The 12,216-nt window shown below is 35.8% G+C and overlaps 1 long non-coding RNA gene across 1 annotated transcript; it reads right to left on the bottom strand.

Moving 5' to 3' along the window:
* Positions 1 to 5,865: 5,865 nt before the first annotated feature.
* Positions 5,866 to 7,545, bottom strand: LOC128017848 (uncharacterized). Its single transcript, XR_008184548.1, has 2 exons — positions 7,355 to 7,545; positions 5,866 to 6,606 (listed from the first exon to the last, which is right to left on the bottom strand). It is a non-coding gene; the product is annotated as an uncharacterized LOC128017848 (long non-coding RNA).
* Between the last annotated feature and the right edge of the window lie 4,671 nt (positions 7,546 to 12,216).

Below are 12,216 nucleotides of genomic sequence, written 5' to 3' on the forward strand. Positions count from 1 at the left end.
ATTCTGTTATTTTAAAGAAAATGGTAATGAATAAATAATAATTCTACGAATGTAAGGTTTACAAAAAAGTAAAAAGAAAAAAGTATATATCTATATATTATAATGTTGAATGTGTGTTTAAAATGTATAATAAATGATTTGCTTTGCTTTAGTAAAATATTTGTTACTATGCTGTCATATGGTGATATGATAGGTTCCTGGATCAACATTCCAATCAACCAATCAGAATTGAGATATAACTTTTCAGGAAATGTCTGTTTTACTCTTAAATTATGGGTAGGGTTAGGTTTAGGGATAGGGATTGGGTTAAGTCTGAATTTTCGGACAATAATGTTGATCCAGGATCATCAGAAGATGTTGATCCAGGAACATGTCTTACTTGGCAAAATCAAGGCGACCACATTCATATATAATAATTATAATTCCTTACATTTATATAGAGCTTTTCTAAGCACGCTTTACATTGAAAAATAGACCAGATAGAAAAATAGACCAACAATTGAAAACCACCCATTTCAAAATGTAGCATAACACAGTAGTACACTAAGGAAAATAAAAACGTTTTTAGGAAGGACTTAAAAATAGACAAGGAAGGGGCCAGTCTGATCTCTAAAGGCAGGGTATTCCAGAGTAATGGCCCAGCCACTGCAAATGCACGCTCCCCTCTACGCTTTAGCCTAACACGAGGGACCACCAACAGAGCCTGGTCACAGGATCGGAGGCTTCTTGTTGGAGTATAAGGTTGAAGAAGTTCAGATAAATAGACAGGAGCTTTGTTATCAGAATCAGAATCAGAATCAGAATGAGCTTTATTGCCAGGCATGTTTACACATACGAGGAATTTGTTTTCGTGACAGAAGCTCCGCAGTACAACAGAATGACAGAGACAGAACATAAAACACATAATAAAAGAATAAAAAATACAAATAAGTAGATAGTGAATGACAATATACAAATGACAATTGTAGGCAGGTATATTACAAAATGCAGTTATGTATGTACATATATATTATGTGCAAAATTTAAGTGTATACTAAGTATGTGTGTTAGATAAATAAAGTGTATGTGTATATAAATATAAAGTGTAGTGTGTTCACAGTTATTGTCAGCTGTTCATAAGATGGATTGCCTGAGGGAAGAAACTGGTCCTGTGTCTGGTTGTTCTAGTGCTCAGTGCTCTGTAGCGTCGACCAGACGGCAACAGTTCAAAGAGGGAGTGTGCTGGATGTGAGGGGTCCAGAGTGATTTTGACAGCCCTTTTTCTCACTCTGGATAAGTACAGTACTTGAATAGAAGGGAGGGTTGTACCGATGATTCGCTCAGCAGTCCGGACTACCCTCTGTAGTCTTCTGAGGTCAGATTTAGAAGCTGAACCAGACAGTTACTGAAGTGCAGAGGATGGATTCAATGATGGTGGAGTAGAACTGTTTCAGCAGCTCCTGTGGCAGGTTAAACTTCCTCAGCTGGCGAAGGAAGTACAACCTCTGCTGGGCCTTTTTCACGATGGAGTCAATGTGAATGTCCCACTTCAGGTCCTGAGAGATAGTGGTGCCCAGGAATCTGAATGACTCCACTGCAGTCACAGGGCTGTTCATGATGGTGAGTGGGGGGAGTGCAGAGGGGTCTCTCCTGAAGTCCACGATCATCTCCACTGTTTTGAGCGTGTTAAGCTCCAGGTTGTTGAGACTGCACCAGACAGCCAGCTCTTTTACCTCCTGTCTGTAAGCAGACTCGTCACCGTCCTGAATGAGGCCGATGAGTGTGGTGTCATCTGCAAACTTCAGGAGCTTGACAGAGGGGTCCTTAGACGTGCAATCGTTGGTGTACAGGGAGAAGAGCAGTGGGGAGAGAACACAGCCCTGGGGAGCTCCGGTGCTGATTGTACGGGTGCTGGATGTGTATTTTCCCAGCCTCACTAGCTGCTGCCTGTCTGTCAGGAAGCTGTTGATCCACTGACAGATGGAGGTGGGCACGGAGAGCTGATTTAGTTTGGGCAGGAGGAGGTTTGGGATGGGAAGGGGGTTTGGGATGAAGGGATTTATAAATGAAGAGGATAATTTTAAAGTCTATTCTCTGAGAGATTGGCAACCAGTGAAGGGATCTGAGAATTGGGGTGATGTGTTCATGTTTACGACAGTTTAAAAGAAGTCTGGCTGCAGCATTTTGGACAAGCTGAAGTCGTGCAATTTGAGATTTAGATATACCGCAATATAAAGAATTTATAGAGTTTTTGGAGTGAGAAAGTTTTTAATTTTAGACATTAAACGAAGCTGATAGAAAATGGATCCAATAACAGAAGAGATATGTCTATCAAATTTTAAGTGTTGGTCAATAATAATACTTAGGTTCTGCACCCGTGAGGATCACCAAGCCTGCATTTATTTGATCCAAGTACTGCAAATCAGTGAAATTTTGAAATATATTTACTAGCCTATTTAAAATAGCTGTTTTGTTATTTGAATATATTTCAAAATGTAATTTATTGAGATTTCAAAGCTGTGTTTTTTTTTTTTTTTTTGCATCATTACTCCAGTCACACGATCCTTGAGAAATAATTCTGATATACTGATTTGCTGTTAAAAAAAAATTAAAATAATATATATATATATATATATATATATATATATATATATATATATATATATATATATATATATATATATATATTATTTTTCAGGTTTCTTTGATGAATAGACAGTTCAGAAGAGCAGCATTTATCTGAAATAAAAATCTCTTGTAAAATTATGTCTTTATCATCACTTTTGATCAATTTAAAGAATCCTTGCTAAATAAAATTATTAATTTCTATAATTTATAACAAATAAAAAATAAAATCACACAAATGCTTATCTGTGGATCCTTCTAGTTATCAAAGAATTCTGAAAAAAATTACTCATCTGTTTTAGATATTGATAATCAGCAAATCAGCATATTAAGAATGATTTCCGATTAATGTGACACTGAAGACTGGAGGAATGATGCTGAAAATACACATTTGATATTTGTATGTAATGTTGTGTCTGTCATCTGCTTGTTGATTGCAGAGCATTTATTGATGACAGGATTGTTAAAAATGGTCTGCCAATCTATGTTTGCTGTGGGTGCTCTGTTGACTGTCAATTGTTGCATATCATTCATTCATTCATACATACACAACATTCCACCAGGGTTGTTTATTTTTTTTTACATTTTTGTTCCTGAAATCCACCCTGGGATCAGTTTGTTGTTGTTGTTGTCTGTTTTGTTTTTGTTTTTGTTTTTTGGATTAAAAGTATCACAATCCTACTAAAACATTTTGAACAACACAAACTGAGGATTTAATCCAGATCAAAACCGAGATTGGATTGTATGATCTAATCTGAATTCAGAATCCTGGTTTTCTTTTGAACAACCCATTTTCAAGATCTGATTTATTCCGTTGGCCAAAATCTGATCAGATTATTTTTGAAAAACTGATCCCAGATGGCTAATAACACATTAAGAGCTATTTAAAGAAGTACTTGTGGCTTGTTGAAGTATTCAGTCAAATAGAACAATCATTTTAAGGTAATGGGTTAAAGTTAACATAACATGTCCATACATTATTGGAGTATTTTTTTCTGAATGATTTATCTGTGCATGTCACACTCATTGTCTGTTCTCATCGTGATTAGGACTGTTTAATCATTCTTGCCTATTGACTTCAATGTATGTTGAGTAGTGATGGCGAGAAGAAGCCTCATAAAGCACAGAAGGTTTTCACAGAAGGGTTAATTTCTCAAAGCTTCATTTGCTCACACTACCACCTGATGGCCTAAGAGTGTAAAACAAGCAAATACATTACAGATGACCTGATGTGATCTGTAACACACTGCATTTTTGTGCCAGTTAAGGCTTAGAAATAATGATCAAGAAAATAATAATAATAATAATTTCCTATTCTATTACGAATCTATGTAAATGAATATAATGTGTATTTTATAGTGGCATATAATTATTGTATAACATAGCATAACTGTATAATAAACATATTGAAATGAATGGGGCTATCGCGTGTGTGTAAATCAAGTGTTTGCTCATAATAGGCAGGAGGGGGAATATCATTAGTCTAAAACTGGAAAGTGGCTGGGTTTAACAGGGCAGAGGATTGTGAATTTGTAATCTACCTGATCTAATTTGGTCAAGCGAGGCTTCAGATATCATCAAGGACGTCATTCCTCTAAAGCGATACAAGCCTCGGCACAGAACATAACATCACTAATGTTGAGTCATTAAGAAGGACTCACCCATCTGCGGTCTACCTGTCTTCAGCCCCGTCAACCAGCACCTGCAATACATTAGGACTCCTTATCATTCAGTTGAGTTTCCCATTATTATTTGGATACCTCATCTGCTTGCATCTCACCTAGGACCAGCTGCATTCTTCTCTGGACTCTGGAAATCTGTCCAGGACAGCAAAATCCAGCCAAAAATCCTGTACTGTGAGCTTGCCATAGGTTGATTTCTAAATTATTTTTCTCTTTTGTAGACCATATCGTAAATCCAGATCTTCCTGCACTTTACAGACTGAATACAGAGAGAGAGAGAGAGAGAGAGAGAGAGAGAGAAAGAGAGAAATGACTGGAATCAGATAAAGGTCAGACAATGGACATATGGACAAAAGGATGAACTGCTGGATGTAATCCTGCTGGTGGGAGAAAACACCCTCATCAACACCATGATCAATCAATCAATCAATCAATCAATCAATCAATCACCTTAATTTATATAGTGCTTTAAACAAAATACATTGCGTCAAAGCACTGAACAACATTCATTAGGAAAACAGTGTCTCAATAATGCAGAATGATAGTTAAAGGCAGTTCTTCATTGAATTCAGTGATGTCATCTCTGTTCAGTTAAAATAGTGTCTGTGCATTTATTTGCAATCAAGTCAATGATATCGCTGTAGATGAAGTGACCCCAACCAAGCAAGCCAGAGGCGACAGCGGCAAGGAACCGAAACTCCATCGGTGACAGAATGGAGAAAAAAACCTTGGGAGAAACCAGGCTCAGTTGGGGGCCAGTTCTCCTCTGACCAGACGAAACCAGTAGTTCAATTCCAGGCTGCAGCAAAGTCAGATTGTGCAGAAGAATCATCTGTTTCCTGTGGTCTTGTCCTGGTGCTCCTCTGAGACAAGGTCTTTACAGGGGATCTGTATCTGGGGCTCTAGTTGTCCTGGTCTCCGCTGTCTTTCAGGACAGTAGAGGTCCTTTCTAGGTGCTGATCCACCTGATCAAATGCTTAATGGGAGTGAAGTCTGAGGATGAAGAGTTTTACCAAATCACAGAAGAAGAAGAAGAAGACATAGAAGACCCAGACATCTGAGATCACTGTTTCTGAGGTGTTTGTCGAAGAAAACCCAACATCTCTGACCATCATTGACACTCCAGGATACGCAGCAAAAATGAAACGCATAAACCTCATGTTGAAGGAATTGCCTCTGCACTTACTCCTGATTCACTCAACATGGAGACAGGAGAGATGTCTGTAAATACATTTGGAAAATTAAGTAACTTACATTACTTAATTGAAAAATAAATCAAAATATTTTGTTGTCATTTTAAAAGTAATGTGCTACTTTACTAGATACTTGAAAAAAGTAATCTGATTACACACTTGTAATGTTACCCCAACACTGATCCACTGTTTAGATTTCTAAAAATGTTGTGTTAATGCATATTTTATTATATATTGCAACACATAACATTTCAGAAAACGTGTACAGAAAATGTTTGAAAAAATTGTGATCCTATTTTATTTATTTTTTTCTTTTCTTTATCGTATTCACCTGGGGTGTCTCGACTCAAAAACATGTAAAATGATTTCACAAAAGAACAGACACATTAATGGCTTTGGCAGATGCTTTTATTTAAAGCAACTTACATAGCATTTGAGTTACACATTTGATCAGTTTGTTTTATAAAACCAAACTGTGCTCTGCTAAGAAAGCTTTTATTGAGAAGCTTCTGGAATTATATCCAGTTGAAACATGCATGTGGCATAGCAACATTTTAATCAATGGTTAAAAATTTATTATTGATACATTCTCTGCTTATGGTCTGCAGATCTGACCATTACTGGACGGTCGGTACCTAGTTTGTTTCTCATAGTGAACAGGCACACACTCATTATCAATGGCCTCACAAGCAACAACAACATAATATCTGTTGTTACTAGGTGTAACTTCACATTGTCCATTTCTGAAAAAGCTTTCAACAATGTACACTGTGAATGTCCTCCTACTGGTGCACAAGTTTCCCGTGTCTCTGACACCTTGTCCATTGCAGATACTCTTAATGCTACTGCTGTAGCGTCCAGGGAGGAAGGACTGAAAACGTGTTCTGCCACAAAGACCCCTTCTAGTGAGATAATCTGCCCAAGCCCATCCACTGTTTGTGTCAAAATCCTCTGAGAGAATATGTCGGCGATTAAAAGTATAATATGCATTGTTATTCTGAGATCTCTGGCAAGGATATGCCGTGTTAGAGAAAAGAGCCCGTTTCTCTCGGCTGAACGTGACATTATTCAGTCCATCAGTGAACACCAGAGTCATGAGGAGCACGAGGAAAACCTCCGTTCTCATCCTGAAAACATTTGAAAGACAGATCATTAGAGATGCAGAGAGATGAAATATGTAGGCTATAGGAATCAGAAAGCTCTATATCAGGTTTTATGTAGATAAGATGTCAAAATATTAAATATCATATGGAATTAATGTATTTTTTTTTATATTAAAACTTAATTTAGATGTTTTAATGTTTTTTAATGGTTTTGACATGCACAGCCTAAAGATGATCTAGCTCAAATCTTTTAATGATCCGATTAAAGCTGTTGAACGAGTTTTATACAGGTACATGTTCAACCAAATTTTGTGTATTATTGTCCAAATAACAACACATTCATCACATAATCATCCAGATTCAGTACGCTTTCTAAATGCATTATAACTAAGACACAAAACAGTGTCAGATTACCTGTTGAGTTCAAAAATCTTATGAAGTTCATAGATCTTAAACATTGAAATACTCAATTAGATTTTGTTTAACTAGTCTCACTTCCCTCTTAGAAGCTGCGTAGATGTTTTGTGCTGTAAAATGCATAACAATATGTTAAACTGTTTCTTCTCATGCAAGCAGTTTGAGTTTGACATCAACATTATAATGATTTATTTAAAGTCAAATAATACTATTTTATTAATTAACTAACTCAAAATAAAGCTTTTACACAAGCTTAACACCTTGATTTGAAGAATGCGATGCAATAGAAGATCCTTCAGTATCTGAATTTCAGCATTTACAAGTTAAACTGCATGTGTACTGTATGCATATTTACCTTTGAGTTGTTCTTGAGTTTGTGTGAATGAAAGAGTCTGGAAGAGTCTGAGCTGAAGATCAGAAAGTGTCTGAGATGCTCACTGAACTGATATTTATTGGCTTGAAGAAGAAAGCTGGGTGTGAACACGTATCACGAGCACATTTCCTGCCGTCAAGCTAGATTTAGCATGTGTTTGTTTGTGTGTGAGTGTGTAAATAAATGTATATATATTTAAACTGCAATAAAATAAACAATTTAATTTGGATTTTGGATTTTTTTTTTTCTAGTCTGAAACAACATGTTGTGAAAATGCTTTTTCCTGTAGTGTCTTGCCTTAGGGAACGATGCTGTAAAAAAAAAAAAAAACGAAACAAAAAAAAAAACAACATATTTATACTCACACTGCTCTGTTGAATTTTGTAGGACTGAAATATGCAGCATAAATAATGAAGTTGAAAGAAATGTCCTGCAGTCACAGAAAAAAAAAAAGTAACAATACTATCACTGGGGCGATACCTTTTCAAAAGGTACACTTTTGGTCCTTTTAGGTACTAATATGTGCACTTTACGTACTAATTAGAGGTGGGCATAGATTTTTTTTTTTTTTAATCTAGATTAATCTCACTGTGATCTTGAAATTAATCTAGATTAATCTAGATTAAAATGGCTCATTCGAATTCTGCCAAAGGCATTCAGAATATATGTTACCCAAATAAAATAGACAAACAGTAAGTCTTTGAGAAGGGGTTTATCAAGCTAGGTGGTGCATTAGAAAGCACAAAGTGCTTGAAAATGCTTTAAACTAATTCCAGATTGCACAAGGTGCAATCAACCTTACGCCTGTTTCACACCACTGTTTAAGTTATTTTCAAGTTTGTAGGTGTCAAGGTACAGAAACCAAATAATTAAATGTAAAATAGCACTGGATAGTCTTCAATGTAAAAATGAAATATACAATCAAACCTACATTTATTGAGATACCTTCAACATTTCTCACATTATTACGGTTTTGCTATATATATATATCAAAAATATATATCTGGTTTCTGAATAATTTTTCATTTGACTGTTAAAACTACAAAGTTATTCAGTCAAGAGCAGTGAGTGATTTTCATTTTCTTGGATTAACATTACAGCAGCCAGTGGCTAAATTAGGCGCGGTCACTTTAAAAAACGATGAATGCATCCAATATAATACACATCCCATTTTTTCCTTAACTCTTTACTTTCACTTAAGAAATAACCGAAATTTTTTTCGAGCACAATTTCCAAGGTGGATATTTTGACATATTTTGTATGTATTTGTTGGCACAAGAGCAAAAATAAGCAAATTCGATGTTCAAGTGTTTTGAGACGCTTTTCTCTTCGCAGAAGAGAGTTTGATTCAGTGTCGCTGTCCGTGATATCCGTCTCTCTCTCTCCGCACCGAACACAGCGCACGAGTAACCAGCTACTCTGTTTAGCTTTTCCGTGTCTTGTGTTTGGATGCTTTAATGTTTAAATCAACAAGCGGTAAGGCTTAAAAACACGTGAAAAAGATAAGCTTTCATGACGATGCACAGCAGTGGCCCGTCAACTGTCCTGAGCATCTTTTTAGGCTGGCCTCAGCCAGTCGGTTATATAAAATATCAAGGTGAAAGTCATCATAGCTTGCTTAGTATAGACCCAGCTCCCAACCCAATATTGAGAATATATTAATGGCGATATTTTTTTTTTATCGCATGATAAGAGTCTCGCGTTAACACAGCACGTTAACGCCGATAACGGCCCACCACTAGAACTAATATAAATCTTTAAGGTACCAGTATTGTAACGAGGAGTCAGAGGCATTCGGATCCATGTGCAGAATTTTATTTAGAGAATGATCATACAGGCAGAAATCAGGAACAGCGTCAGGTATGTTAGGGTTATCCAGAATCATTAACGGTAATAAGCAGAGATCGGGGCAGGCAGCAGAGAATCATAGTCGGGTTTAAACAATCCAAGATTATACATGGAAAGAACAAACACTAGGAAAAACGCTTGGAAATGTCAGAAAGGCTAAACAAGACTTCGCAGTGATTGTGGTGCTTATATGGGTGTGTAAATGAGGTGCAGGTGTGGCAAGGAAATTGGCTGATGAATGAGGTGCAGGTGTGGCTAGGTGATTGTGATGCAGTGACTCATGGGAGATGTAGGTTGGGTGTGGTGCAACAGTAAGATAAGTTCTAGTGTCTAAGTGATGATATGGTGACATCTGGTGGTTGATGGGTGGAATAGTCCTGAGTGGAGTGCCCTCTACTGAAACTTATGTACCTTTTTATCTGAGTGTAGGTTCACACGTAGCATAACGTTGATGCACACTCTTGGGAAAACAACAATGTGTAAACAATATGCATGTTAACATTTTAGTGACAAAAATAATTTAGTATCTATATGTCTATTAGATTGAACAGACCAATTTAATTAGAACTTTAACAGTACACCAGTTTTGACAGAAGAATCGATATGTGAGTTTTTAATCATACGCTCAAAAAGATTCTGTTTTGGATTAAACTTTGTACATAGGCACAGTGAAGTCATCACAAAGTTTCTATAAACTCAGAAAATTCTGGAAGCACAGCACTATTATGTTTAATTGAGCAGAAACAACCTACAGATCATCATATCATTATATGTGGAAATGATGCGGCTAGTCACGCAAAAAAAAAAACAAAAACAGGAAACCAGTGTTGAACAAGTTACGCCCAAATGCTGACTTTCGGAAAACATGTTTATATACTTGTTTAAAACTCCTGCCTATAAGTATATTAAAACAAAACCAGTTGAAATCAAATACAGTATGAATCCAGTGCAGGCTGCACTTAATGTCGAATCAGCTTTGAAATAAGTAGCCTGGCTGTACTATAATGTAAAACAGATGCTAAAAACATGCTGATTTGAATAAAAAAATAAAGACTATCAGTACCTACAAAAGAAAGAATGCAAAAGATAGAAATTGCAGGCTGCTGTTTTTATTTTCTTGTCTGCTTGTGTGTGTGTGTGTGTGTATATGTGTGTGTGTGTGTGTGTGTGGAGGAAGCGGAGTGTTTTCTTTATCTCTGTGTTATTCTGAACGTCTAAACTGTTTCTAGGAACTGCTTAAATTCACTAGTTTGTTTACTTGATTGTGCAATTTTGTAACTTATGCCAAAAGTTGTTATTAAAGCACCCAGTAATGATGTGAAACATGTATAGAGCATATAATGTGAATAAACTTGTCTTCATCAGCTCACCTTTTTGCATAAACAATGATAAATCATAACTATAATCATAATAAATGTGCATATCAGCGGCTCGGAGGTCTTCGGTCCGAGTGGAAACGGTTTCCTAAGTTCAGTGACAGTTCCTACAAAGAACTGTAGAAAATACCAAAGAATACAACTCTGTATAACACCATTGAATTAAATTAGACCACACATTTTAATTATAGGATAATAAAATATAAAAATAACGACAAAGATGCACATTACAAATATGTTGTTGAAGCATGTCCCAAATAACAAATTAACTGCCCAAAACTGACTTATTTAATCTACAGCCTCTATTTAGATTGAAAGGAAGAAATCTCTCAAGTAAAATCCTATATGTGGGAATCAGAAGGTTAATATGACAAACTAAATCTGTGCTGCATTTTTTTTTTCTCTGACAGGAAGAGCCTTTTCATCACATACAGGTAACTTGTATGTGTTACCTTTTTTAGCAGCTCCTCAGAAAAAGTGCCAGTTACTTTAAAAAGCTAGTACTTAAGGTAACACAGGCTCAAACTAAAAATTCAAATTCGTTTCTTAGGCAGATGAAACAAATATGTTAACCCTTGAGCTTGCACCAGAAAAGCAAGTGGTTCAGTCTCCATGAAAAGTAGTGTTTTTAGAGGGATTGCAGCCATTACTGTTCATGATATTTTTATTTATCCTCCTTTGTATTAGTATTTCTTACAGGTGTGTATCACGCCGATCTTAAGATGTATGGACAGCTCTGGGGATGTCTGTGGCTCAGTTCAGCTTCCTCGTATACATTGCATGGAGGATGAAGAAGCTGTGGAGGCCTTGGTTCTTCAGTGCAGAGTTCATTGAGGATGATCTTGTATGTTTGTTTGTACATGACCGCAGGACATGCATGCATTTCTAGAGAATGAGGTGGTCAACTTAGATCTCAGAATCTTCTGTCAAACACAAAGTTGAAATACATAGTTTATTTTTATTTATAATGTAAACTCATTAGATAATAGTAAGAGTAAAGTCTGTAATCTTTAATTTATTTTATATATTACATTTATTTAATAACAGCAAATATAAAATAACCCACATTTATAAACTATAAAATAACCCAAATTTTTTCACGTCATGCTTTTATGTTTTATTTGTATTTATTAAAATCAACAATCAGCAACTGCCTTGAATTATTTTCTGATATGTGAGTTCTGAAAGCATATTAACATTGAGTGAGTAGCAGACTTTGTCTTGTTAATCAATGGTTTAACAATCAATTTGTATATATTTCAGGTATATACATTTACACTGTGAATGATCAAGTCACACACTTGTCTGCACAGAAACCAAGCAATACCAACAAACAAAGTTACAATCATACGCAAATACAAAATTTTCCCAGAGACAGATTTTTTTACTGGCATTTCGGATCTGTTCCAAAGAAATGGTGATGTAACTTGTGTATGTTTTCAGAGTTTTCACAAAATACTAAACGTAATATATAAAGTATAATGCATTAATATGTAAAAAAAAAAACTTGTAATCAAGAATACAATCCTTTAAGATCAGGGTACAAATAATAAGTCAAGTTACAGAATTGTCTTTTCTTTTTTTTATGAGGGCCTATGTCACTTGTATATTTTATGAGGG

The sequence above is a fragment of the Carassius gibelio genome, chromosome A7 (assembly GCF_023724105.1).
Source record: "Carassius gibelio isolate Cgi1373 ecotype wild population from Czech Republic chromosome A7, carGib1.2-hapl.c, whole genome shotgun sequence".
NCBI classification, from domain to species: domain Eukaryota; kingdom Metazoa; phylum Chordata; class Actinopteri; order Cypriniformes; family Cyprinidae; genus Carassius; species Carassius gibelio.